The 24122-nt window shown below is 39.4% G+C and overlaps 1 protein-coding gene across 5 annotated transcripts in view; it reads right to left on the bottom strand.

Annotated features, from left to right (window-relative positions):
• Window positions 1-13055, bottom strand: part of FANCC (FA complementation group C) — a 91624-nt gene extending 78569 nt beyond the window's left edge. The window contains exon 1 of one of the 5 annotated variants that reach the window (XM_037374106.1): window positions 12972-13055. The gene's annotated coding sequence lies outside the window, so the exon portion shown is untranslated. Of the gene's footprint in view, window positions 1-584; window positions 707-5311; window positions 5333-5373; window positions 5456-12971 lie in introns of those variants that run through there. The other 4 variants (XM_037374103.1, XM_037374104.1, XM_037374108.1 and 1 more) reach the window with 4 other exon arrangements.
• Window positions 13056-24122: the final 11067 nt, after the last annotated feature.

Here is a 24122-nt window from a genome sequence, read left to right as displayed (position 1 = left end):
TGCATTCCTTTTCTCCAAAAATCTCTAGAGCTGTTCTTTTTTAAGAACATGTAATATTTAATATAGTATGAAGCATATACCTTTCACTGAAATTCTTCAGTTCTAGAGTTAAAGTATTTCTACCTAAGTGTAAGGAAATAAAGGCAAAACCAGAGTCACTATCCAAAGTTACTGAGGAAGCAAATGACAGAAAAAGATAAAAGACACAAATCTCATATGTTTTAGCCCATTAGACAACACTGCTTCTCAAGGACTTCTTCAATGATAATCTATTATTCAACCTAAGCTCCTCAAGCATGACACAATAGTTTACGTAATGGTGAATGGTAATATTCCACTAAACAGAAAATGACCACACAACAATCATGGGAAAGTGTTTTCTTTCCAATTTTTAGTATACATTCTTGCTTTTGCATGAGCTCTAGTGACAGCATAGTAACTGTAGTAGAAATGATACATATTTCTTCTAACATCAATTGAGGCTACTGAAATTCTGTGGGAAGCATTCACATAGTCCACATACATTGCAAGCAAGTTTGCAAATGGAAGAATGCATTTCTCCTTGGCGTTAAAAAAAAACTTACCCAAGAGTCTCATACTTTTCTCTCCCTCTCTCTCTGACTACTCAAACCCAGAGATAGCCACAGAATAAGATCTTCTGAATAAAGATGTATTTATGGCATTAAGCACACCTGACAGAAAAATAAAAATGTATTCTTCAGAATAAAAATAACTTCATGACATCCACATCAACATTTACAGCTTTTTGTTGTACGTTATTTTAACACACTCCCACAGACACTTCTCCCTGGATTCCATTGACAAGTTTCATGCTATTCACAGGCGTTAAATCAGGCTATTCATTCTTTGCCAACAAGAAAAAATAATTTTCCTCAGAAACACCTACAGCAACGACTTTCAGTGATTCACTAAGCTAAACTCATACTGCAGCAACAATTAGCTATGTGGGCACTCTGAACGTCAGTGCCCAGTCTCCAATCTGAGTATTGAGGCACTGATTTGTAGGATTCATAGTCATTTTTTTCCTGTATATTCTATGCACATGTACTTTCTAATGTATAATAGTGGACTCTGTGATTTACCAGTAAGATTTTTATGGTATCTGTTCATGAAAACCCCAAAATTTAGCAACATCACCCTTGGCATGAAATTAAAATCTGTGTAGTTCTGGTATTCTATGGGAAAGGAGTTACTTACGATCTTCAGTCTGTTGATGATAGACAAGAACTTTTATTGTAAAACATAGGAAAAAAAATATTAGCTAGTGGTATGTCTCTTCGCCTCTTCTCCCTGGACACTCACATATGTCAATTTAGTTGTATATTATGGTATCTCTATTCTAGTCACTGTTTGGAATATTTCAATACTGTCACATAGTTAATCAAGACTTACAAAATAAACATGTCTAGTGAATCTACTAGTAGGGAGGAAGGACAGCCTTACAGTTTAGCTCCAGGAGTCAGAAGCTTAAGAGTCTGACTCTCATTTCTGACACATCTCACACATGACACTAAAGAAGTCATTTAAGTGTCCAAGACCTGTTCTGCTTCACCTCTACAGAAGCCTGATTAGTACTGCTCTGCTTTTAAAATTTAATAGTACAGTGTATTTATTTATATTTTTTTAATCAAAGTAAAAACACATGTCTGATAAGATCAGATGTGCTCCATTTGCAAGTAAAAATAATTTATTCCTCTCAAAGATTTACAAAGTTCCTTGTGCTCCTGGACTTTATTTTGCCAGACTACCATAACCGATGCTGTGCAAATTGTATTTGAGCAAGTCATCTGTCGTTAGATTGTGTCCAATTCATGACTAGTAAGTTTAAGAAAATATAAGTCATAACATTGCTTACATACAGAATTTGTATTCAAAGTAAAAAATGCATGCAGAAGTTCTATGTCAGAACCCTGCAACCATATGCAAGGCTGACAGTTTAAAAAATAGTAACAAAAACCTCTTGCAAATAGCATGTCTGACAGGAGTCCATCCTTCACGATTACATGAAGTAAAAGCACTCTTGAAAAGATGTTGAAGAAGTTGTAACTAAAAATTCCAACATAAGATTACAATTGTTAAGTTAATATAGATATATCTTTATGATTTATTTATTATTGATTTATGTTTAATTAGTTTATGATTAATATAATACTAATAACAAATATTTTTGTATTAGGGATACAGTATTCAGCTCCAAATCATCACATGCTATTTGTCATAGCCATTTAAAATCAATATATTTCTATAGTAAAATGCACAACTAAGTCTTACAAATTTTTAAATACTTTTGCAATACCCACAAAGTTATTGGCCCTCACCAAAGAGAAAATACTTAATTTACTTTCCTATAATTTACGAAGTAAATTTACTATGTGGTCCTGAAGTGGTCTTAAAAGTTGGTGGGATGCACCAACCGTGCAACAAGTTTCAAGACACAAAAGATTTTTTAATTCCAAAGCTACATGAAAGAAAATACAGAATTTTAATTAGCATTACTATTGTCTTAATTTTTGCAGCATTAATTAATGACAGTCATTTATGGTAATATTAACCAGAAAATCCGGTCTCGGAATACCCTTGTTGGTGAAAATTAAATGATTTAATACACGATTTGACTTTACATGTAGTAAGATCTTTACAACCTGGCATACTTTTGTGCATTTTTCAAATCAGGTTGGCACAAAATATGTTGTATTCATTAAAAAAAAAATCTGATAAATCAAAGACAAGATTTTTATTTGGGACTAAGTTCATGCAATATATACAACTTCCTGTAACTGTGAAAAATGATTCCATGTATGTCAAAGGACTCTACCATTTTCTAAATTATCGTTTCAGGCGAAAACTCTTTCATCAATCCTTCACAAGACCCTTCACCCACATTTTGAAAGACATCTTTGTCAAAAACAGCACCTTCACTGTAGGTCAATATACTGAAACTTATGTCTGAGGGAAAAAGAAAGAAAATTACAGTTTAAAAGTACCCTGAGCGCACAAGGTTGCTCCATTAATGGAACAACTATGTCTAGTGCCTTCAAATGGGTATCCTTTGCTGCTTAAACTCTCCATAACATTACCCTTAAAATCTCAGTTCCCACTGGTGTTGCTTTTGACACTTTCACGCATGGTATCCTGTGGTCAATTTCATGCACATACCATCCACCTGGTACACATGCATGTGCTGACTTGATGGAGGACTATTGCCAAACAAAATGTGGAGCAGTCTCTCTTTGACCCACCCCTCAATTTTTAGAAAATATATAGGCATAGAATTGTTTTCAAACCTTTATCCTGCTTTCAAACTTGTTTAGAATTGACTTACATGTTCAATTCTTAGTAGCCAAAGACATGAAGATGTGGAATCACACAGATCTTACCTCCCGAAAAAAACTAAGATAAAAGGCATATAAATTATTATCAAAGCTTGATCCATGCCTGCAAGTGAAAAGATAACCATTGGGATCAGTTTCTGACGCACAATCTCCTGCTGCCATGTTCTGTACAGGCAAGTCCCCACGGAAGGGCAAGTACAGCAGGGTTCACAGCCTCTTTACAAACCAACCACGAGAGGACAACCAACACCGCGGTTCGGCAGCCTGCGTCGTTCCAAGAGATGGCAGTAGCGAACAAACCGCCACAGTGAGATGCCTCGGGAGGAGAAGCGATACACAGGAGAGCTTTCCCGCAATGCCAAAATTCAACATACAAGATTTTCGTAGACTTGTCGGTAGCTCACAATATATTTCGATAAATACCTGAAATTCTGCTTCAAATATCGTATGATTGTTACGACACAATTTTTGAACCTTGAGCAAAGGGAAGATGAACATAAAAATATATTACACAGAAAACAACCCATGTAATTCTGAAAACAATTTGAATGCTGCTTGGTTTAATGATGCAGACAAAAAAGCTTTCAATTTACAAAATAGAATCAGAGTTTGCACTGCGAGGGGGGGAGCTTCAGATCTTTATAATTACATATTGGAAAAAAATCCCAAATTCTTAATATCCTCCTGGTTTTCAAAGGCCTGTCTCTAGAATGTTATGTCCCACAAATTTTACCAGAAAAACACTTCACTGTGACATAGAGCAGTAACCAAATATTGCCCCATTTCAGTTATTCTTCCACATCAAAAATGGCAATTTGGAAATTTTCTGAGGAGTGGAAGGTAGTGGCTTAGCCACCTACATTTGTGAACCAAAACCTAAAATAAAAATGGCAGCCCTTCCAAACAGTTATGAGGCATGGGTCTTCCCTAATCCTTAGTTTAAATAAAAGGCCAGCTACACTTTGACAGTATCCAGTAAAAGCATGCGGGACTGGAGTTGCTCCTCTAGAGCAGATGTCTGCAAGTGTCAGATTGCACAGCGCAAAAGTTGGCACATCTGCTAAATCAGAAACAAAGCTGTCATCTTCTTCCTCTCTCTGTAAACAGAGACAACTTTAGGAAAGTATCTGTGTATTGTATGTAGTTGCACTGATGTTGTACATCTATCATGAAATGACATTTTACCGTTCAGTTTCTTAAGTTCCTAGAACGAAGGTGATTTGCAAGATGCAGACAGCCCAGATGTGGAAGCCTCTCTGTTTTCAAACGTTTTCAGTACCAGCCGATATTGACCAAGCACTGGCTGCTAACGGGACACGCACGCAGCCTCACATTATCTCCTTTATGACAAGCCACTTCCACGTCTGACACCTCACAGCCTAACGGGCATTCTCACCGAAAAGCTCAACCCTCGTTAGGGGAAGCGCTGAACAACTACCTTGCCCCTGCGTGAAGGCGAGCAAGCGGCCCAGCGGCAGCAAGGCATGGCGCCCGCACCGCGGGCTCACCTGCCAGGCGGCAGCAGCTCGGGAAGCCGCCGGCGAGAGCCCGGCGCTCGGGACACCGGCCTCGACGCCGCAGCCACCTTCCCCCGGCGGCGCGGGAAGCTCCGGCCAGGCCGCCCTGCCGCGACACTTTGGGTGCCGGTGCCAGCTCCCCACCGCCCGCCCGCGCGCCCAGCTGCCGCGCTCCCCTCCCCCAGGGCCGCCCCCGCCGCGGGCGGACGCGCACACGCATGCGCGGACCCTCCCGCCCGCGCCCCCTCCCCCTCGCCGGGGCACCCGCGCCCGCCGAGGCCAGGCCGCAGGGGGCGGGACGGGCGAGGAATGCCGCTCCCTCTTCAGTCAGCGCGAAAGTCCCCGCCACCGCGGCGGAGCCGGTAGCCGCCGCCACGCCGAGCCCCCCACCCCGAGGGCAGTAGTGGGGGAAAACCGACCCCCCCTCCCCCGCCGCCGTACCGGCTTGACGCGCGCGGCCCCCGCCCCTCGGCCCCGGCCCCGCCCCCTCCCCGGCGGCTTACCCCGCGGCCCGGCCCGCGCCGCCCGTTGGGAATTTTCGCGCGCTCTGCCCCACGCTCGCGGGCGGTGCGCCTGCGCAGGGGCGGGGCGGGGCCGGCTGGCGGTGGGCGGGGCCGGCTGGCGGTGGGCGGGGCCGGCTGGCGGTGGGCGGGGCCGGCTGGCGGTGGGCGGGGCCGGCTGGCGGTGGGCGGGGCCGGCTGGCGGTGGGCGGCCCGCCTTCCCCGCTGCTGCCGGCCCCGCGTGCCCCGCCCCACGCGCCTTCGCACGGGGCCCGGCGTGGCCTGAGGCGGGAACGGGGATGTCACCGGCCCTCGCGGTCAGCCGGGGTGCCTGTGTTACCGACCTGTCCCAGCTTCACCCGGTGAAACTGAGGGAGACAGGCAAAGCCCATGTCGACCCTGTGCGTACAGCAGGGAGAAGTCAAAATGACGGGGACGTTTATGTTCTTGGTGAACGTCGTGGTGAGTCTGCCAGAGGCCGGGTGGTGACAGTGGCCAGGTGAAGGTACCAGCCCATGATCCACCATCCTTGGTCTCTGACCAGGAATGAAAAAAATCCTTTGTTTTTTTCCCCGTCTGGTGAGACTGGTGAGCACAAAACCCATTACACTTTTGCTTGTTTTCAGTTCTGTCAACATCGACAGGCCTTTTAACCCAGGGGAAAAAAACCAAACAGGATGAGTAGAGACCTGCAGTAGATAACAAACATCACTGAATAAACTTACAGTTTGAAAAAATACCTGGTTTCTCAAACTGCACTTTGTGCTGATACTAAATTGAGACATATACACATGGCACACCTTGCTAGCCATCTGTTTATTAAAAAGTATCAGTAGTAAAAGTACCAAGACCCGTATTCTGTCATTTCACCACTGCTGAGTTATGCTAGTCCTCAAGGAAATCCCACTGAAAATACCAACACTACACCATCTGACTACTTAGTGCAGTTTTGCTCATCACTCCCTAGCCCACTTACACAGTCATACTTCTTTCACCTCCCTGTCATTCTTATTTTGCTCATCTACTCAACTCCTTCTATTCATGCTGGTAGTTTTTCCACTCTTGACTCGCTTTACCTTCACATTCACTACTTCCAATGAAGAGCTGGTGGGGAATTGCTATAATTTTTCTACTTGTCTTTTTGAGAATCGTAGAATGGTTTGGGTTAGAAGGGATCCATTGGCATTTAAAATTTCTTTCTTTCCTACAGTATTCCTCCTGCCAAATACATACGCTTACATCTCTCTGTCCTTATTTCCTCCTCAAAGAAACTGTGGATAGTGAGGCATCATTGTAGTCCTACCTAAAGGAAAACAAAACAAAATATTTGAAAGAACATAGTCAGTAATCTTGTCTCCATCTTGAACCTAGGTTGCAATGTGTCTTTTCACATGGATTTTATATTAAATCCCACTGATATCGTTCGTCTGAATTAACAGGCTAGTTTGTATTAGATTTGTATTCAAGATTTGTACTCTGCATGGACATAGGAGTACCACTGCTGCTAAAGCTGATGTTAACTGTGCTTCTCTTTACCCAGTCTCGCTGATGTCCAAACTCCTTTCATTCAGCTTTCATACTCTTCTATTCAGATTTTGTGCAATGAGTCATGTTTTCTGATCACTGCTGCTTCCAATTTTCTGTAGAAGGAGACAAAATCCCCTTCAGTACTGACAAAGAAAAACAAATTCAGCCTACCCATGTGGTGAAATCCCCATGCATGAATACTTATGTTACTTTTTTTCATTTAATCCTGTCAAATCAGCAACACCTGATGAATTAAGGGCTTGTGTGTGGAAGTTTCAAAGTACTTTCTTGGGAGAGAGCAATTGCTCATCAAGACAAACTGGTGGGGATGTTTCCCACACATCCAGCACATCTGCAGAGCACAGCTCTTGGAGCTTTGGGTGTAATGCCCATATTCACACTGTGAGTCCAGTTCATAACTCATGCAAGTCTTTAATCATTCTACTCCGTCTCTTTCTTGTCAAATGAAAACATGGCAGCATTTATATTTGTTTTCTACCATCAATTGTGTTAACACTTCCTTAGATGTCAGCATTATTGATTATTTCATCGCTGAAACATGTAACTGTTCTGGTACAGTGGAAGAAGCTTGAGAGGAAGAAGTTTGATAACCCCATTTTTCATGTTTCTGATTGAGCATATTCCATTGTTGTTCAGTGTCTATTTCTATATCATAGTCACAAAATAGCAAAAAGCTGCCTTTGTTAATCAGCTTGATGTTTATACCATCAGCAGAGCCAATTTTCTTCTTGCTATGCAAGAAGCCATATCCCGGTTCTCATGCACACCTGGATATATGGCCAAAGATTGTAATACACCAGAATCTGTGAAAAATAAACCCAGGAATTAAAAAAATAAAAAATAAAGAGAAATTTAAGAAAGTAATCAGAAAGGGTATAGTAGACAGATGTATAAAAATAAGAATAAATAGCAAAGATGAAAGCACATGACTAATATGCATAAAATCCAGTGGGTGGAAGGAACACTTGATAATATTACCTTAAAATGACCCTCATTTTAAATAGACACAAAATAAGTGGTAATGATATGAATAAAGAATTAGGTAGTATAAATCCAGTGAATGCCAATACAAATGTTATGTTACTTCAGACATTCTGTATGCAGTTTGCCTCTCTCCTGCATTTAATAAATGCGAGACATTTGAGTGTTAAAAAAATGTTATTGGGACTATTTTTCATAGCCTTGATCTTTAATAGCAGATAATTACATATAGAGCCAATCCAGCTGCCTAGTCTCAAACAGAGAATTACTAATAGTAAATATTTAAAACTTCAAAAATATATTCAGAGTGTTAAAAGTCACCAGAAATAGTACTGCTATAGATATGAATACCATGTCTTCAAAACCTGAATATTTACGAAAGGATCTTCCAAATACTGGAGAATTGCTGGCTGCTCCCTCACAACCCTAGCAATCTCCCCTTCAAGGTATGTTGCAAAATCTCCTTGTTAAGCTTTGCACTTTGATGATATACAGCAGATACTACACTTCAGGGAAAAATATCGCCATTTTTGTTTTGGTCCAGTATTAATTTGGTAGGAAGAAATCTCCTGTTGGGGGAAAAGAATGAAAAACATCTTTGACAGTTTTTGGGAGGGGAAAAAAAAAAAGAAAGTCCCAGCTGTTTGAAGCTGCTTAGAAGTTTGGAATGTTAGAATAAATACCAGGGAAGATAGATTGATGGGACGAACTGCAGGTGAGGCACACAAAGGTGGATGGTAAATATAATTTATCAATGCACATGACCACCACATATGTAGTATATTTTATGCACAGTATAGTGATTAGCTAAAGAGCACATACTGCTTTAAGCAACACAAGAGTTTCTGCTTAAACAAACAAATGCACAGTACCAAGAAAAATGCTCTCAGACCCCTTAGCTGAAGTGAACACAATACATGCCTTCATATAGGTGTGTGGCTACTTCAAAATGGTTGCTACAACAAGGAACTAATGTAGCTGCTGCATATATATTGTTGACCTTTATGGGTGGAATTAGAACTGCCCAAGTATTAGAGTGACAAACAAAGCATCAGTAATATTCAAGAGGTTTCACATCCTTCCAGGGAAGACCACAGTGTGCAACCAGTCACCAATACATTTCAGTTTACTGCTGTTCACTAGCCACATAGGCAGATATGGAATTTCTAGTTGCTGTGATTATATCTTTGAAAATTTCCCCACTAAAACACTGTATTTTGAGCGACTGTGAGTGTAATAGCTAGGCATACCTACATCCTTCAGCTTCAGGTGTTCATCCTCTCCCATATCTCCCGTATAATTTCATGGTTCAGCATTGCTTATGCTTTCTAAGCTGTTCTATGAAAGAAGCAAAGAACCGTCTTCAGTAAAGAGGTGTTGCTTTTTGGAGGCAGCAGGCTCTGCAAATCTGGTTGATGGTCTTTGTGAGCAATGCATGTCACACAGTCTTTATGTTGACACCAGAATACTTTTTCCTCTTCTTTTGCTTGCTGAATTGCTTGTTGTTCCTTTTGATTTGACATCGTGGGGAGGTTTACTTGCTCCTAAGAGGGGCAGGAATACTTGCTGTGTTCTGTGTCCCAAGTGATAGATGAATACGTTTTGTTTCTTCTTAACACAAATACTATCAAGTCTTTAGCTGGGGAGCCTCTGCAGTGTTCTAAAAAATTGGCCTTGAATAGGCCAATGGTATTTAATGCTCCTCGAACCAAACCTTGGGAGTTCTCCTACTAGCTATTAAAGCTGTACCTTTGCTATTTGTCTTGTATAGAACATATGTTCACAGGGATAAAATTTGGAAATTGCATTTTTAGAGAAGCTGAAGTATTTAGCTTAGTGACTGATTATGTTTCTATCTACAATTTATAAACTTCCTTGTGGAAGATAATCCTGAAAATAATCCCTTTCCCTGTACCTATCTGCACTCTCAGCAGTTGCTATAAAAAAACACATGGATGACGTGACAAGAACATGACAAAAAGACACTGAGGCAGCAAAGATACAAAAACCTTCTGTGACGTCCTGCTGCTGTTGTGTGATGTTTGAACACTTGATGAATAATGGAGAGCATTTCTGAAGCTTGGCCTGCAGGAACTAAGCACAGTGCGTGCGTAGGAGCAGAGAGCTTACTCACTTCTATGGCATTCCCTCTTGATACTGTGAAGAGTTTCTATGGTATATACAGAAGGAGAATAAAGTACTTGCTATAGAATGGAAAGTTAATGACTTCGCCTTGACCTGTTCTCTTACTGACAGCTGTTGACAATATGAAATACTTTAGTGAGAATTTCAGTTTCATGTGTGTGACTGTATTCCTTCTTGCTTTATATGAAATACTCTCCTTAACTAGAAGAGGTACTTATGCACCCTAGAGCCTGAAAAGTTTTAGCAAAATTTAAGATAATAAAAAGAGAAATGCTAGGTTTACTGGCAGCAAGCAGGAGCCACCATAACAAATCAACAAAACTTGATAAAGATCACACTTAAACCAATTTACAGAAGTTTGGAGGTGTGGAAAACTGCCTGTTGAGAATCAGAATGCAGCTACAAAACTTTATATTCTTTCATGACTTACATCATTATGCAAACTTGTGTTGTTATGAAGCATTAAACCTTTGAAAATCAGGTTACCATCATAATGTAAAGTATATCAGTGAACTCAAAGACATCACACACTGAAAGTCTTTAGCTTTTTTTCATCTGCAAACTTGATTATTACAAGTGAGATTTTCAAATTAGGAAACTAAATCTCCATAAATTCCTTTGTCTTCACAGTTTAAAAGTATGAGAAAACTGATCACTACTGGAATCTGGAATTCCAAACAAGCCCACACCACTTAAAAATGTTTCAAGTAAAACAGTTTCTAAGTTCTTATACCCTGAAATACAGAAATTTTAAAATAAACCAAAAAACAAAATTCACACACAAAAAAGGTATGCCTCAGCTTTTCATGGAATGATACAAATCATAAACTAAGGTAAAAACAGAACATTGCCTTTTAACATCCCAACAGAGTCACTGTCCGTGGAGAAGACAACAAGTGGGAAAATAGGAGAAAATGTAAGCATGTAAGTTGATACATTTCTCTTATAATTTCCTTTTATCATCTGCATAAAATGCTTTTATTAAAAATGGAAGCACAGTTGAGAAAGTGACATCGTTTTGTTTGAAACTTGAGACTGCCTTTTCATCTATATACCTTCCCAAACATACGTCTCCATCAAAACCAAATAAATCCAAAGTGTAATCATAAATACTACACATCAGATTAAAAATGAAGAAATGACCAATGTTTATGCAACACATGGATTTCCACCTATTAACCATAGCATTCCTAGTGCTGACTTCTATGGTGCCTATTAAAAAAAAAAACCAAAAAACACACACAAAAAAAACCCAAAACAAACAACTAAAAGGCCATAGAACACAGGAAAAGACAACTGGATGGAAAGACAGAAGATACTTCTCTTTGGTCTTAACCCAATCTCACACCGCCATTTTAGCTAATAAGTTCGAGAAATTGTCTCCATGGTCAGCATTTTTCAGCATTTGCTGAATGTTATATATGCTCCTTTGTTCACAGTAAAACAGGCCAGCCTGCTGGTGTGGCCTTCATGCCTTTGAAAATTACATACTTTTTTCAGTGTGGCAAAGCCCTGCCTAACAAAAAAGTCTCTGAGCTAGGGATTCTCTTCAAAATGGAAAAGACCTCCATTTACTGAGTATTAAAGTAGCTACCAAAATAGTAACTACGTAGCAAGCTTGTAGAATCACAGTCATTCCAGTCTCAGCCGAAACAAGGCTGAAACAATTCAGCTCTGTGGCAGAAAACAAGAACTGCAGTTCATGGGTTGCCAACTTTTCCCCCACATTCTCTATACATTAACTGAAAACCTCATATTTCTCATTCCTTCATTTAGTTTATTGGACACTACAATATGGTGCTTCTTTGACCTCCCAAAGGAAATATAACTCCAATATTCCAGTGCCTTCACTGCTTCTTTAAACAGTTTGTCATCCACACTCCTTTGCCTGCAATACTCATAGTTACAAATCTGTGGAATGCAGTCCTTCATAAATCTCCTCTCAGTTGTTTTAGCAATCCTTCTTCCTTTATTGGTATTAACCTTTCTTTAACCTTGTCTATCTACAGATTTAGCCCCTTACTCGTGACTTCCCATAGAAAATGTCAATTTGTTTTCCATTATTCTCTCATTAAAAGTGTTCTTTTGTTTCCTTAATTTCCTTGCTGCATTAATTGAATATTTACATAGGTTCACCTTTAAATGGTCTATAATTTAATATGGTGAATCTGATTCACAACTGATAATAATATACATGCATATAATGCATGCAGTTCAAAAGCTTTATACAGACCATGTGAAGCCTGGTTTAAAGGCATTGTTTCAGATATCTCTATAAATGAAAGATGTATATGCAAATATATGATACATAATAAAGTAGCAGCAAAGACAAATATTGTATTATGATGGAGATAAGACAGAGAATATGTACCTGGCAATTGCAAATAAATAAATTCAACGCAAATTGTGTTGAATTAACCCAAATCTGAGCATCACAATGCCAGTTATTAATTAAGATCACACATAAAATAAGTCTACATATATTAAGAAACACAAAGTAAGAGCCAAAAATGTCGTAAGGCAGTTTGTGCTATAATCGCAAGTTTAAGGTATCCATGCATGACTTTATTAATTTTGGAAATAGTTGCCTGCCCGCTGTTTCTTTTGTACCCACAATGTCACATCCCTTGTTTTTTTCAGCAGCGTCCCTGGAAGCTTGCTCAAGATCTTTAGTTCAAACCTAGAATTTAACTATGCTTTTCCTTAGATTTATGTACTCTCATTTCATAGGACATAAAATACCTTTAGGCTACAATGTCATTAGGGTTTCTTTCATATGTGATGTTATAAAATATTTTTTTCATGTAATACTATGATATCAAACAAGAATAAAAAGCTGAAACCCCTCCATACTAAGTGTTACCATGTGGAGCTCATAGCGACCTGAAAAAAAGTGCAAGCAACCTTCTTGCCTATTAAGCTCTTACCTGAAATTCACTGGTCTGGACACAGCATCAAATAAAGAAATTGTGCAGGGAGCTCCCTATATTAAGATCTGATATGTCCGTGCTATAGATGCTCCTCAGTTCTCTTCTGTCGGTCTGCCTAGCTGTGAGGGCAAGGACTGTACAAGGGAGCCTTTCAATTACTGATACCTGAGCTGGCATAAAGCTGCAGAATCTGCAGTGGGCAATAAAGCTAGTGTAAGCAAGTCTGCATCCATAAATAACAGCTCAGAGTTACATATCTATGGAATACTGCTGCAGACAGATAAACCGGCTTGCTACAGCAGTAGCCTGATCCACTATGGTAATTTCTTTGCTCCTAAACGACAGTTCATACAAATGAGAACAGAATATTAATTAATATTTCCAATCTTAAAATTTAAACATTTAGAAAAACTAGCTATTCTCCACTCCCTAAATATCAAGTGTCCTAAGAATTTTTCAGTAACTAGGCTTTTACTTCAGATGATCAGATTGCACAAATTGACAAAATGGCCAACGACATTTGGAAAAACTCAAGAAACAGGTGGTATTTGGCTGTAAGAGAACAGAGCTTGTACCCTGTTCGTCTATGAGTTCCGTATGCCTGAATGTAGAATGCAGCCTGAACTCACCAAAAACCTAAACAAAACCAGCATCCACTTCTGTCCCATCTAGAAATGTTACTCTCCTTGAAGTCACAGTGCCTTATGTACAAGCATATCATAGGCAGTAAAATTATACTCAGAATGCACCTAGTGGGCAATGAATTTTGTGGAGAGTGCACTGGATGAACCATGAATCTTCTGGGTGACAGAAAGCATTTTATTTCCTTCCTTCAAGTGGCAATTTTTCCTCATCTGGTAAACAAGCAAAATGACACTGGCCTTGTAAAATGTTCTAGGGATGAGCATTAAGGAACATGATGCAAAAACTAAGACTAATGATTATTGTGGAGGAAAAAAGACATTCAAACAGCAGGAGTCAAGAAGCCTGGTTTCTCAGTCTTCATTAAATAGTGATTTCTAGGAAGTCAATAACCTTTGCCTTTTCCATGCGCTAACTAAATACTATGGGGCCATAATTAAAAGTAAAAGAAAATTAAAGCATCAGTATTTAGTAACCAAGTAGGAAAATTAAAGACTTGCTGAGAAAGTATCTAGAATGCAAAAAAGCTTCTGAGTGATTGCCCAGTGAGTGTGTTTACTGGAAACATATGGGATACAGCAGTGAAATGTTCTAAATGTGATAATATGTAGCTTTATGTTACAGCATATGAAACGCTGCAAACTAAAGTAACTAAATTACTTAGGGAGACATTATCTATCAACTTCCTCAATATTCAAAACCTATGTAGAGACTGCAGCATTGCTTGTCCCCACCGGGTGAGAGCCAAGCTGTTGATGGGAACAGATGGCTAAAAGGACAAGACTGGGAGCTTGACCACCATCTGGAATTCTCAGGCTGTAACAAGGATGGAGCAAAAACTCCACTAGCCAGACCTTGTACCTCTGTTGTCAGAGCCGCCCTTGTGCTGCTGGTGGTATCTTGATGATTCACACTTTGCCAGGCACTCTGTTCAGTGATGGCTGATCTGTAGCTCTGAGAGGAATGAAAAATGGAACATGATTAAATGCTGCTCCAAGTTGTGCCAGTGCATTAACGGGAAAGCCTTGTGAAGACTGATCTGTAATTGGATAATGGTGTGATGTCCATTTGTCATGGAATAAAGAAAGCCTAATTACGAAACAGCAGGGAGAAAACACAAGAGACCTGTTCCTTTTAGAAAGTCTGCAACCACTGAAAAAAAGGTTTTAAAATGTCATTTTGCTAGCTTCAGCAGCACTCTATTTCAAATATAGTAAAATCTATTAGATTCAGAGAACTTGTAACCATGTTAGATCTAGAAAAGTCATAGTAGGCCAGTTTCAAATAATAATATAATTAAAAAGGTCACTGCTGTGAAATAGTCAGTATTAGAAAAACACTCTTTTTTCTCTTGGCTATGGAACTGAGGTTGTAAAATCTCTGAGCTTTATGCTCATCACCAGATTTCATTCATACCCACACAATAAAATCCCTTCACCAACATGTCAAAAGTAATTTATCATATTATATTTAGCACTATTACAAATCTGTAGGATCAGTCTCCTCTCATTCGCGATTTTAAAACAGGCAGGTTTAACAGTGGCTTGTTATGAATTCATTTCAGGCTCCAGAAACTGTGTTTCTCTAGAGTGAAGCTGCATGCCTAGCAAAGCCTTCTGTACAGCCTTTGCTGATAGCCTGGCAAAACCTTTTGTCTCCTCTGCTTAAGGTTGGGCAGAGTATTGTGGGAAGTGACAGTGCAACTGATGTGCATGCTGTTAAACACAAGCTTACACAGTTTCTCAACATCAGGGCTAACTTCCTCAGCACCTCACTAATGCCTGTGGTTGAATGGTGGCCTGAACACACCGGCTTTGAGCACACTGGTGGCACAGAGCAGGCCAGAAAATGTGGCTTTCAGCCATGTGATTCCTCTGGTTTATCAGTCACTGGTTCTGTTTTTTTGTCCTGTGGGTGTTCTTGAAGACGTGGCAGACATTAAGACTTGTTTTGTCTTTCAGTAATCAAATGTTCTCCTCTTAAGTCCCCTGCAGCATGCAACCATTGCAGGTAAGGCTATGCTGCTGTAGATGTTGTCCCTATATAATAAGGCTTAACACAGACTACTTATATGGGCTTTTTTTTTAATTATTATTTTTTGCATGTTGAAGCTCTGGTGGCAGACATTTGCAGAACTTTGACATGTTTGCCTAGAAGACTAGTAAATGTCCACAAAATTTAGAAGCTCTTGGCTAACAGCCAGGGCTAGAAGAGGGAAATGCTCATGCTTCTCTAGCCTATAGCCAGAAACACCATCGGTGGGCAATGAGACAATGCTAAGGGTGTCTAAATTCTCAGACCCATACTGAGAATATCTTTGTAGCCCTGTCTGCAGCAACAAAAATCAGCTTTGCTTACTTTTTTCTCAGAACCCTCAGCCTGTAAATATCTTGGAGTCTTTTCTGAAGGAAGGTACTGTGTGCACTTAACAATAATTACATTTTCTCTGCTAACAGCTATTTACAATCTAGGTTGTCATGCCATTAAGCAGTAACAATCAAGGAACAGAGCATTTCCTAGGAATTAGTGGCTGGCTGAGCAGAGTTTAAAGCCTGAGGTACAGCCAGAGGCTATTAACTCCAGCTGGTCATTAAAAATCCTTCGGAAATACCTTGCTCTAAGGTCAGTATTACTGTTAAAACAAATGTAGGCAGATGGATTTATTTCATGGGTTGCATTTTCAGTTGGTATGCACAGGGCTGTTCTACAGAATTTACACCTTCTTAACATTAACCAGCCAATTACTTGAGTCACTTCTCAGCATTCTAGTCATACAGTTTGAGTTATGCTTGTTACGAAAAACGGAAGAAGAACACTGACAACTTTCAGATCAGTTCATCTGATTATCATTTCAGATCTGCTGGCAGGCATAGGATGCTTTTTGCCTACCAAAGAAACAAACCCAAGAAGTTTCACCAAGAAGTTCATCAAGTTCACCAAGAAGTTTAGTACTCCATCTTCTCCTTATTATCTGGAATGTTTGCCCAAAGACATGATCATTCAGAATACCAGCTGGCCAACAGGCCAAAATGAAAATTTAACACAGGCAGGATTTTATAGGGTTTAACAAGAGCCTATAAATAATAAACAATTCCATTTAAAACATCTTCTGAGGAGACTGTAGTAGCAAAAGAAGAATTCAAGAAAGTACATTTGGAATCAATTTTCTGGAACAGAAAAGGAGTGTTCAGTGGGAGTATTTCTGTTTGTAAGTGGAGATGGGCACAGTTTGGAATAAAACAGGAATTGATTTAAGGTCTACAAACTACTGAATAATGCTTGAAACTTAAATGTCCAATAGGTCACATCTGTCAGAACAGTCATCCACACATAGCTTTATATTTTTTAAAAAAATATTTCAAAACCCAAAACCAAACCACAGTAAAAACATTGTCATTGAAATATTGCTATTGCTGCTGGGACAAAAAAAGGAAATTCAGGAAGTTTAGCAGAAAATACTATTCTTTACTGTTTTATGTGTTTGTACTGTGATAACATAAATAAGCCCAGGTATAGATAAAGCTGAAGCCTCTCACACTGCCAGTTCTCTGACAGCTGAGTCTTTTATCTCACTACTGATTTTCAGACTAAAAGATAACTCACTTAAAACTTCGGAGCTTGATTGATGCATAAAACCAGTTCTGCTCTTGTCAAATGACAGATTTTTATTTTACCAGAATTTAACTCTGTGGGTGATTACCTTTAGGTGGAGGTGACAGGGCTTTGAGATTTGACTTCACCACTTCTAATAAGATGAAGGTAAGTATCAACACGTCCCTCTCAACTACTGTTGGAATCATTATGAGTAGATGGGGAAGTTTCTAAAGCCAGTCATCCTGCTGGGCAAACTGTTTCAGCAGTGAAAGGAATTATTTTCTTAAGGTACTCAGAGCTGTAGAGTGAACGCTGATTCCAGCAATCCTGAAAATGTCCTGTTGTACTACAAAATGTTGTATCATTTCTGCTGAAATACTCTTCTATTTGCTTGCATTGCATATGCATATACAGACCCCAACAGATGTTTCATCCTAGATTAAGATTATTTCCACTGGCGTATGGGTTTCTTCTATTTTCCTCTCAAAAATGTTTCAACACCACAACAATGTGCGTATGTGTTACCTTAAGGCTTCTAAATATCCCAAATCTGACCTCCACTGAGGTTCGTAGGATACAGAGCAAGTCCTAAGACACAAATGCTGCAAACAGTTACACATCTGCTTAATTTTACAGACTGAGGAGTTAGGCACTTAGTAAACATTTGCAATATTGAAGCTTAAGTATTTTTATTGTAATATATTAAGCATATAGGAGTATGCTTATATCCCTCAACTGTACTGTCTGTTAAAATGTAAATTTTCCCTCTCAGCCACCAAATTCTGATAGCAATAGCTGAATGAAATCCATGAAGTCAGACTCCCAACCTGAATTCAAGGCAGTCTAAGAAATGCAGATTTTTCCAACCAAAAAAAAGGTGGTTCCCCAGTTTAGGCTGAAATAGTTGCAAACTGAAATAGTTGCAAGGCTGGGCATGAATTATGGACTTCTATACACTGTTTGAAAATCAGTGCTTTTAATGTAAGAGACCGTGTGTATAAAACAAAATTTTGTCTTTCTAAATGTGCTTTCGAGATGAAACATCCACCCCTCCGACATTAACTGGATAAGTTGCAGCAGTTACAGTGAAAGGATGCCAAGACTAAACTATTTACTTAAAGGATTCCAATTTATCCAAGCACCAAATGGTTTAAGTCTCTCAACTAGACAATTAATAATAAAACCACTATTCCAAAACACAATTTAGCACCCCAGATGTATACCCGAGTTTAGCAGTATCTGATTGTCCAACATGTTGCACATTGCTCTGAACAAAAATTTCTCACCAAATGGATAGCTTCAATCCTGAAATCCATATCAGATGTTCAGGAGGTATACTGGCAAAAGATTCAAATGCCTCTAGGTTTTAAACTGCAGCTTATCTTCCTGTGGACAAATACTTGAAAAAAAGAGAAAAGCTTTGAAATTATTTTTGTTTTCACTGGAGTATTCCAAGAATTAACATTTCTTCATATTTGTCAGGTTTTTGGCAGACTTCTTTCCTTGCGAGATTAGCTAGCTGTCACTCAGCTGGGCAGAAAATGCATTTCTCCTGAACCAAACAGTTGCATCAAAATAAAAGGAAACCTTCTTGTGGCACTACAACTTAGAATTTATTATTTCTACATCCCTGATACCCATTTAGAGCACTACACTCAAGTGTTTCTTTTTTTCTGTGGACAGAAGGGGAAAACGAGGGCAAACGCAAGTAAAAATCCAAGTGAAAAACAGAAGTGAACATATATAAGCAATATGGGCATCCAAAACGGAGTGCTGGAAACAGAAGCAAACAAATTTCTGTGTTTTCCTAAAAGAGATACTGTCACTGCAGCAACTTTCAGAAGTCACAGATCCTAGTAAGCAACATCCATCAAATTCAGTTCACAGTTCTGAAGTCAAGCCAATCAAAATGGTAGATGTTCATGTGATAATGTGGTTAGATTCCATGAAGGATTAAACTAATGTATGCCCTAAATTCCTAGGTCTTACTGCAATGCCAGAGCCACTATGATGATGCCCAGAATAACAATTTGGATGCATGCCTTCCAGAAAGATGAGTTACTGAAGAGAGTATACATGTCATGGAATCAGCATTTCAGGGGGAGAGCAGCTCACCCTCTGTAACAGGATTCCAGGTATACTTTTATTTATTCCCAGGGTCTTCCTCAGATCCATCTTCATTTGATCTCATGTACCATAAAGATACTGAAGAGAACCTAACAGAGGTGCTTTTGCATAGACTCCTTGAATGTGTATAAATTGTTATATATAGCAACATACAAAGTTGTACATTTCATAGAGGCAATGTCTTCTTCCAGTATCTTGCAAACACCATAGAATTTCGGATTGCCTATGCTCTGGAGCGCTGTACGTCATTGTCCCTTAGCTACGACAACAAACTGCTTAAATGGGCATGTACCTAGACATAACATTTTTATCAGGGGGTGTGGGAAGGAGGACCAGTATTGTGGCTCTGTTTCTACTGATCCAGTGAACACCCTTTTTTAGCAACATGTTTTGCAACACATATGAAGCTCAGGAAATAAATACCTGACCAGACTACATGATCTAAGGACTTTGCATGAGCATAAATCCTGCTATCGGATTTCCACTTTCACTTCAGCTCATCTCATCTCAGCTAGCTAAAGAAAAACTTTCCTCAGTGCTTCCGTCTGAGCTACTAAACATGGAACTTTCCTTCCACGGAAAATCACAAGAGAATTAAAATCCTGATACCAATACAGAAGAGAGTTTAGATCAAGTTTAACCGTATGAAGCTAGGAGTCACACTTTTTTTTATTAGTCTAAAAGATTATAGTGCTGGTCTATTTTACCAATTTTCTACTTATAGGAACACTCAAAATCCTTTTGTATTAAACCAGCAGTAAGCTATTTATAAAAATGTAATGACAATGAGTTAATCCCTGAAAGCACTGAGGTAACTAATCCAATAATGATACTATAATATTTTGTTTCATATCCTGTAAGGGACAGATCACAAATCTATGTTTTCCATTAGAGTGGCAGAACAAATCTTAATAAAAGGCCTTCCTTATGAAATGTGCTTCAACTCAAAGCTCTCTGGAGAAAATGCTCTGACCCTATAGTGCCATTTAAGAAGATCATATTGGATCAAAGACCCACTGGGATATGGAGCGTCTGTGGTGGATGAAAGGCTTAGATTTTGTCAGTTATTGTAAGATATAATAATAAAAGAATGGGAAAGGATTCATGGCACACAATAAATAAGATGTGTAGGCACTTTTAATTTTAACAGAGTAAAGAGCCTTTCAATATCCGCATTTCATGTAAATTACTACTATCCATTATGATTTTTGTGTCTTTTCAAGTGACAATACAGCTTCCTCTGTTCTCCCAACAATGCAGCACTGGGTGAGAGTCTGAAAACACAGAGCAGCAGTTAAAACAGACGAATAAGTATTGAATTTAAGCCATGATTTACAATGGTGAATGTTTCCAGAACCCACTTCCTTTGGAACAAAATATAGCAAGAAAAAAAGGAAAAAAAAGCTTTGATAGTTCTTTCCTACTTCTGTAGGGTGGAACAAAGGGGCCAGCATCCAACAGAGAAAACATAGCTGAGTTCTCTGTGCTCCTGAAAATTTGGTGACCTATTTTGGTGCCTCAGCAAAATGGTGTAATCCCAAAGAGGGCCACAGGATAAACCAGAGCCTTAAGGGATTTGTAGGAAGGCAAAATTCCCTATCCATTTGTCACAATTCCACAGTGCCACTTTCTGTTGTGGCTTTTTGCTGCTTGTTTTTAAGTGGTATTTTGTTCTCAAAGCTTCAGAGCAACAAATGTTCAAGATGCTCACTAACTTGGTGAGAAGTTTTCTTTGATGGTAGGTGTACATCCTATGAATTTGCAGGCAGAATTTCTGAAGTTAAAGAATATCTTTAATTGTCTGCGTATTCTTAGCAAGGTTATACTCACAGTGACAGCTTATCAAAAAATCACATTTGCCTTTTAAGTCCTTCTTTATAAAAAAGCTAAAAATTATGAATTTAATCTTGAAATAAGAACGTGGTTTTAGCCAAAACAGGAAAAAAAATATAAAATCCATTCTTCCCTGTTGGTGATTTTAGTGTAGCAGAATTTTGAAAGAAAAGGATCTAGAACAACACTGGCCCCCCTGTTTTGAGGTTTTTTGTGTCATTGAGAACTATGTAACAAATGACAGCAAAGTGGGCAAAGCATCAACTGAAGAACATTTGTAAGAGGTTATAGCCTCCAGTTTGCCATCACAAGACGCCTTTCAGTTCTATAAGCTGCAAGTTCATTACTTACCCCTGTGATGGTGGTGCCTTTACACAATGTCCTAATCTTGTATATTATTTATAATTACTATTATTGTAAGGTAGGACTCTTAAATATGATATTTGGACTGAGGAAGCCATAACTATTCCGTGCATTTATTGAGTATTTTACAGGGGCTGATTTCTTTTGATGAAAACAATTTTGATGATGTTGTATTATATTTTAATCACAATTGCATTTTTTTTCCTGTCTGTTTTGTGCAGTATTTCATTGGTCTGACACAAAGTTCATGACTGTTTTAAGGTTTTGAATATTTAAAAGTGCAGAAGCTGGATTTCTTCCTGAGCTCTGTGGGTTTCATTCATTTTTCTTTACATTTTCATTGAAAACCCCCCATTTCCCACTGATCCACACTTCTCGCTCTTTCCAAGCCACCAGCCCATGTTCCCATCTCACAAGTCCCCTACTCCTTCTAACCCATCCTCTCCTGACTCAGGCCCCTTTTACCCTTTCACAGCCAAATCCCCAGCTTCCCAACACCTCCCAAATCTTCCTTGTCACTGCCTGAACACAAAGATGGGCTTTCTTTCCCAGCTCCCAGGGCTGTTCAGGGAATACTGCTGCTGCTGTCCACAATTCAGACCCAGACAATGCCCTTTCTGGCACTTTTCTCCCCATCTGCCACCCTCTTACTGGCTTTCATGGCTAGCCAAGTCCATTCGCTCTTTCATTTCTTTTTGACCAGAGTGCAGGGATTGAAAAACATACACCAAGACACATGTTTTGCAAATCCCCACAGAAAAGCCAGGAAAAGCCAGCAATGACAGCCAGACTCCCAGCTGTCCCGTACATGATGGCTTCCTATACACCCCTACTGTAACGCTTCTTCATGAGAGCTTCCAGAGTCTTTGCTTTTTCACATAGTTAGCCTGTTAGGTGGCATGTGAGGAATAATATTGTGGTTATTAGGGGGATGTATGTTCTCTGGAACAGGAAAAAAGTGTCTGCTGGGCCGCAGCCCACCTCTGGGTCTGACACACAATTTCAATGGGAAAAAAATCAAGCGTTAGTCCAAGTATCTGTGCAAAGAAGACCTTAAGGGAAAGACACTTTGAGGCCAGAGAAAATAATTTTAAATGACCCAGTGGAGTGTCTTCAATTCAAACCCTTTTTCTTCTATTAGATGTACATTAAGGAAGCTAACAAGACCATTTCCAGTAAGTCAGTACCATTCCATTCTGCTTAATCCTACTTGTGCTCTGAAGAAATGAATCAAAACAACACAAGTGTGGAAAGAAGGTCTAAAGACTCCCATAGTATGTAGGACAGTGCAGAAGAAAATTTTATAGGAAGTCAGTGAAGCCAGCCTCTAGACCAAAAAAACCACTTGTCTGGAGCCTCTTCTTCTAAGTTTCCCTTCAGGAGTCTGCCAAACAACAAAAATTAAAGCAGAAACACAAAATGAAGCAATGTATACTGGGAACATCAGCCCCAAGAAAATTGTGAAACCCCAGGTGCAACTTCCTGCATTTTGGAAGTCTTTTAAAACATTTCAGGACAAAAAAGCACATGCAAAAATATAAGCCTACCTGGTATTTATCTTGGACCTGGTGCTAGAATAACTTGCCAGTAGCAAATTCCACACACTGAAAACCACAGTTCTCACTACACACTTGCATGTTTCCCATCATATACACTCACACACATACAGACACACACACGTTGCATAGAAAAACATTCAAAAAGCCAGCATCAACATTATAAAAAATATCCCCCAAAGCAAGTTATCACCTCCCCTATGAGTAGGAACACTGGGCTCTTATGCTCAGCATCCAGGCACAGCCAAGCCTCCCTTATCCAGCAGAATGACACCCCTCGTCAGTTTACACTAACTTCAAATGCACCCTTTAAATAAACTTTTGTGAGTCCTCCCACATGGACTCAGGTGTAGTTCTCCCATTTCTTTTTCTGCTGCTTCCTTTCACTTTCTACTGTACGGCTCACTGGCTTTTTTGCTTCACTGTGTCTCAGCATCCCTTCACTCTCCATCTATAAAGGCAAGCAAACAAGCACCACAGCGTGTGTGTGTGTACTACTGCATGCAGAATACCCAAGTCTTGTGTTGCCACACTGAACCAAGCCTCATTATCATTAGTAGCAAACCTCAAAATTTCTTACATGTATTTTTATCAGTTGTAGCACACATCCTGTTTCTAAATTTCTAAAGCAACTACTTTAGTCCTTACTTAATTTTTCCAGCTTGAATAGTCCCAGCTACTCACTGTGACTGTGAAACAAAGGACTTAAATGTTCAAAGGATCAGAGCCCATATCACTTTTTGTCAGGAGAATCTTGAGTTTTCTGTAATAGCATTTTTTCTGCTAAATGTGTTTGATATAAAAGACTTGTCTTTCAAAAATGTAAAACTCTCCATTACACTCATGTAAAATCTGAATCATAAAAATATTTGTGAAACACATGCACAAAGCAGAGAAAGAAAACAAAGAAAACAAAGAAACAAAAGAAAGAGGTAGTAATTTCCCAGGGAACAAGCTATCTCTGAGAGGATTCCTAGAGAGGTTTCAGTTTGGGAATTTCTCCCGTCAGCCCAGCCTCAAATTTGTACTGTCT

The sequence above is a fragment of the Falco rusticolus genome, chromosome Z, assembly GCF_015220075.1.
Source record: "Falco rusticolus isolate bFalRus1 chromosome Z, bFalRus1.pri, whole genome shotgun sequence".
Classification (NCBI taxonomy): Eukaryota; Metazoa; Chordata; class Aves; order Falconiformes; family Falconidae; genus Falco; species Falco rusticolus.
The sequence above is the reverse complement of the archived record's forward strand: the minus strand, read 5'-3'. Positions and strand labels throughout refer to the sequence as shown.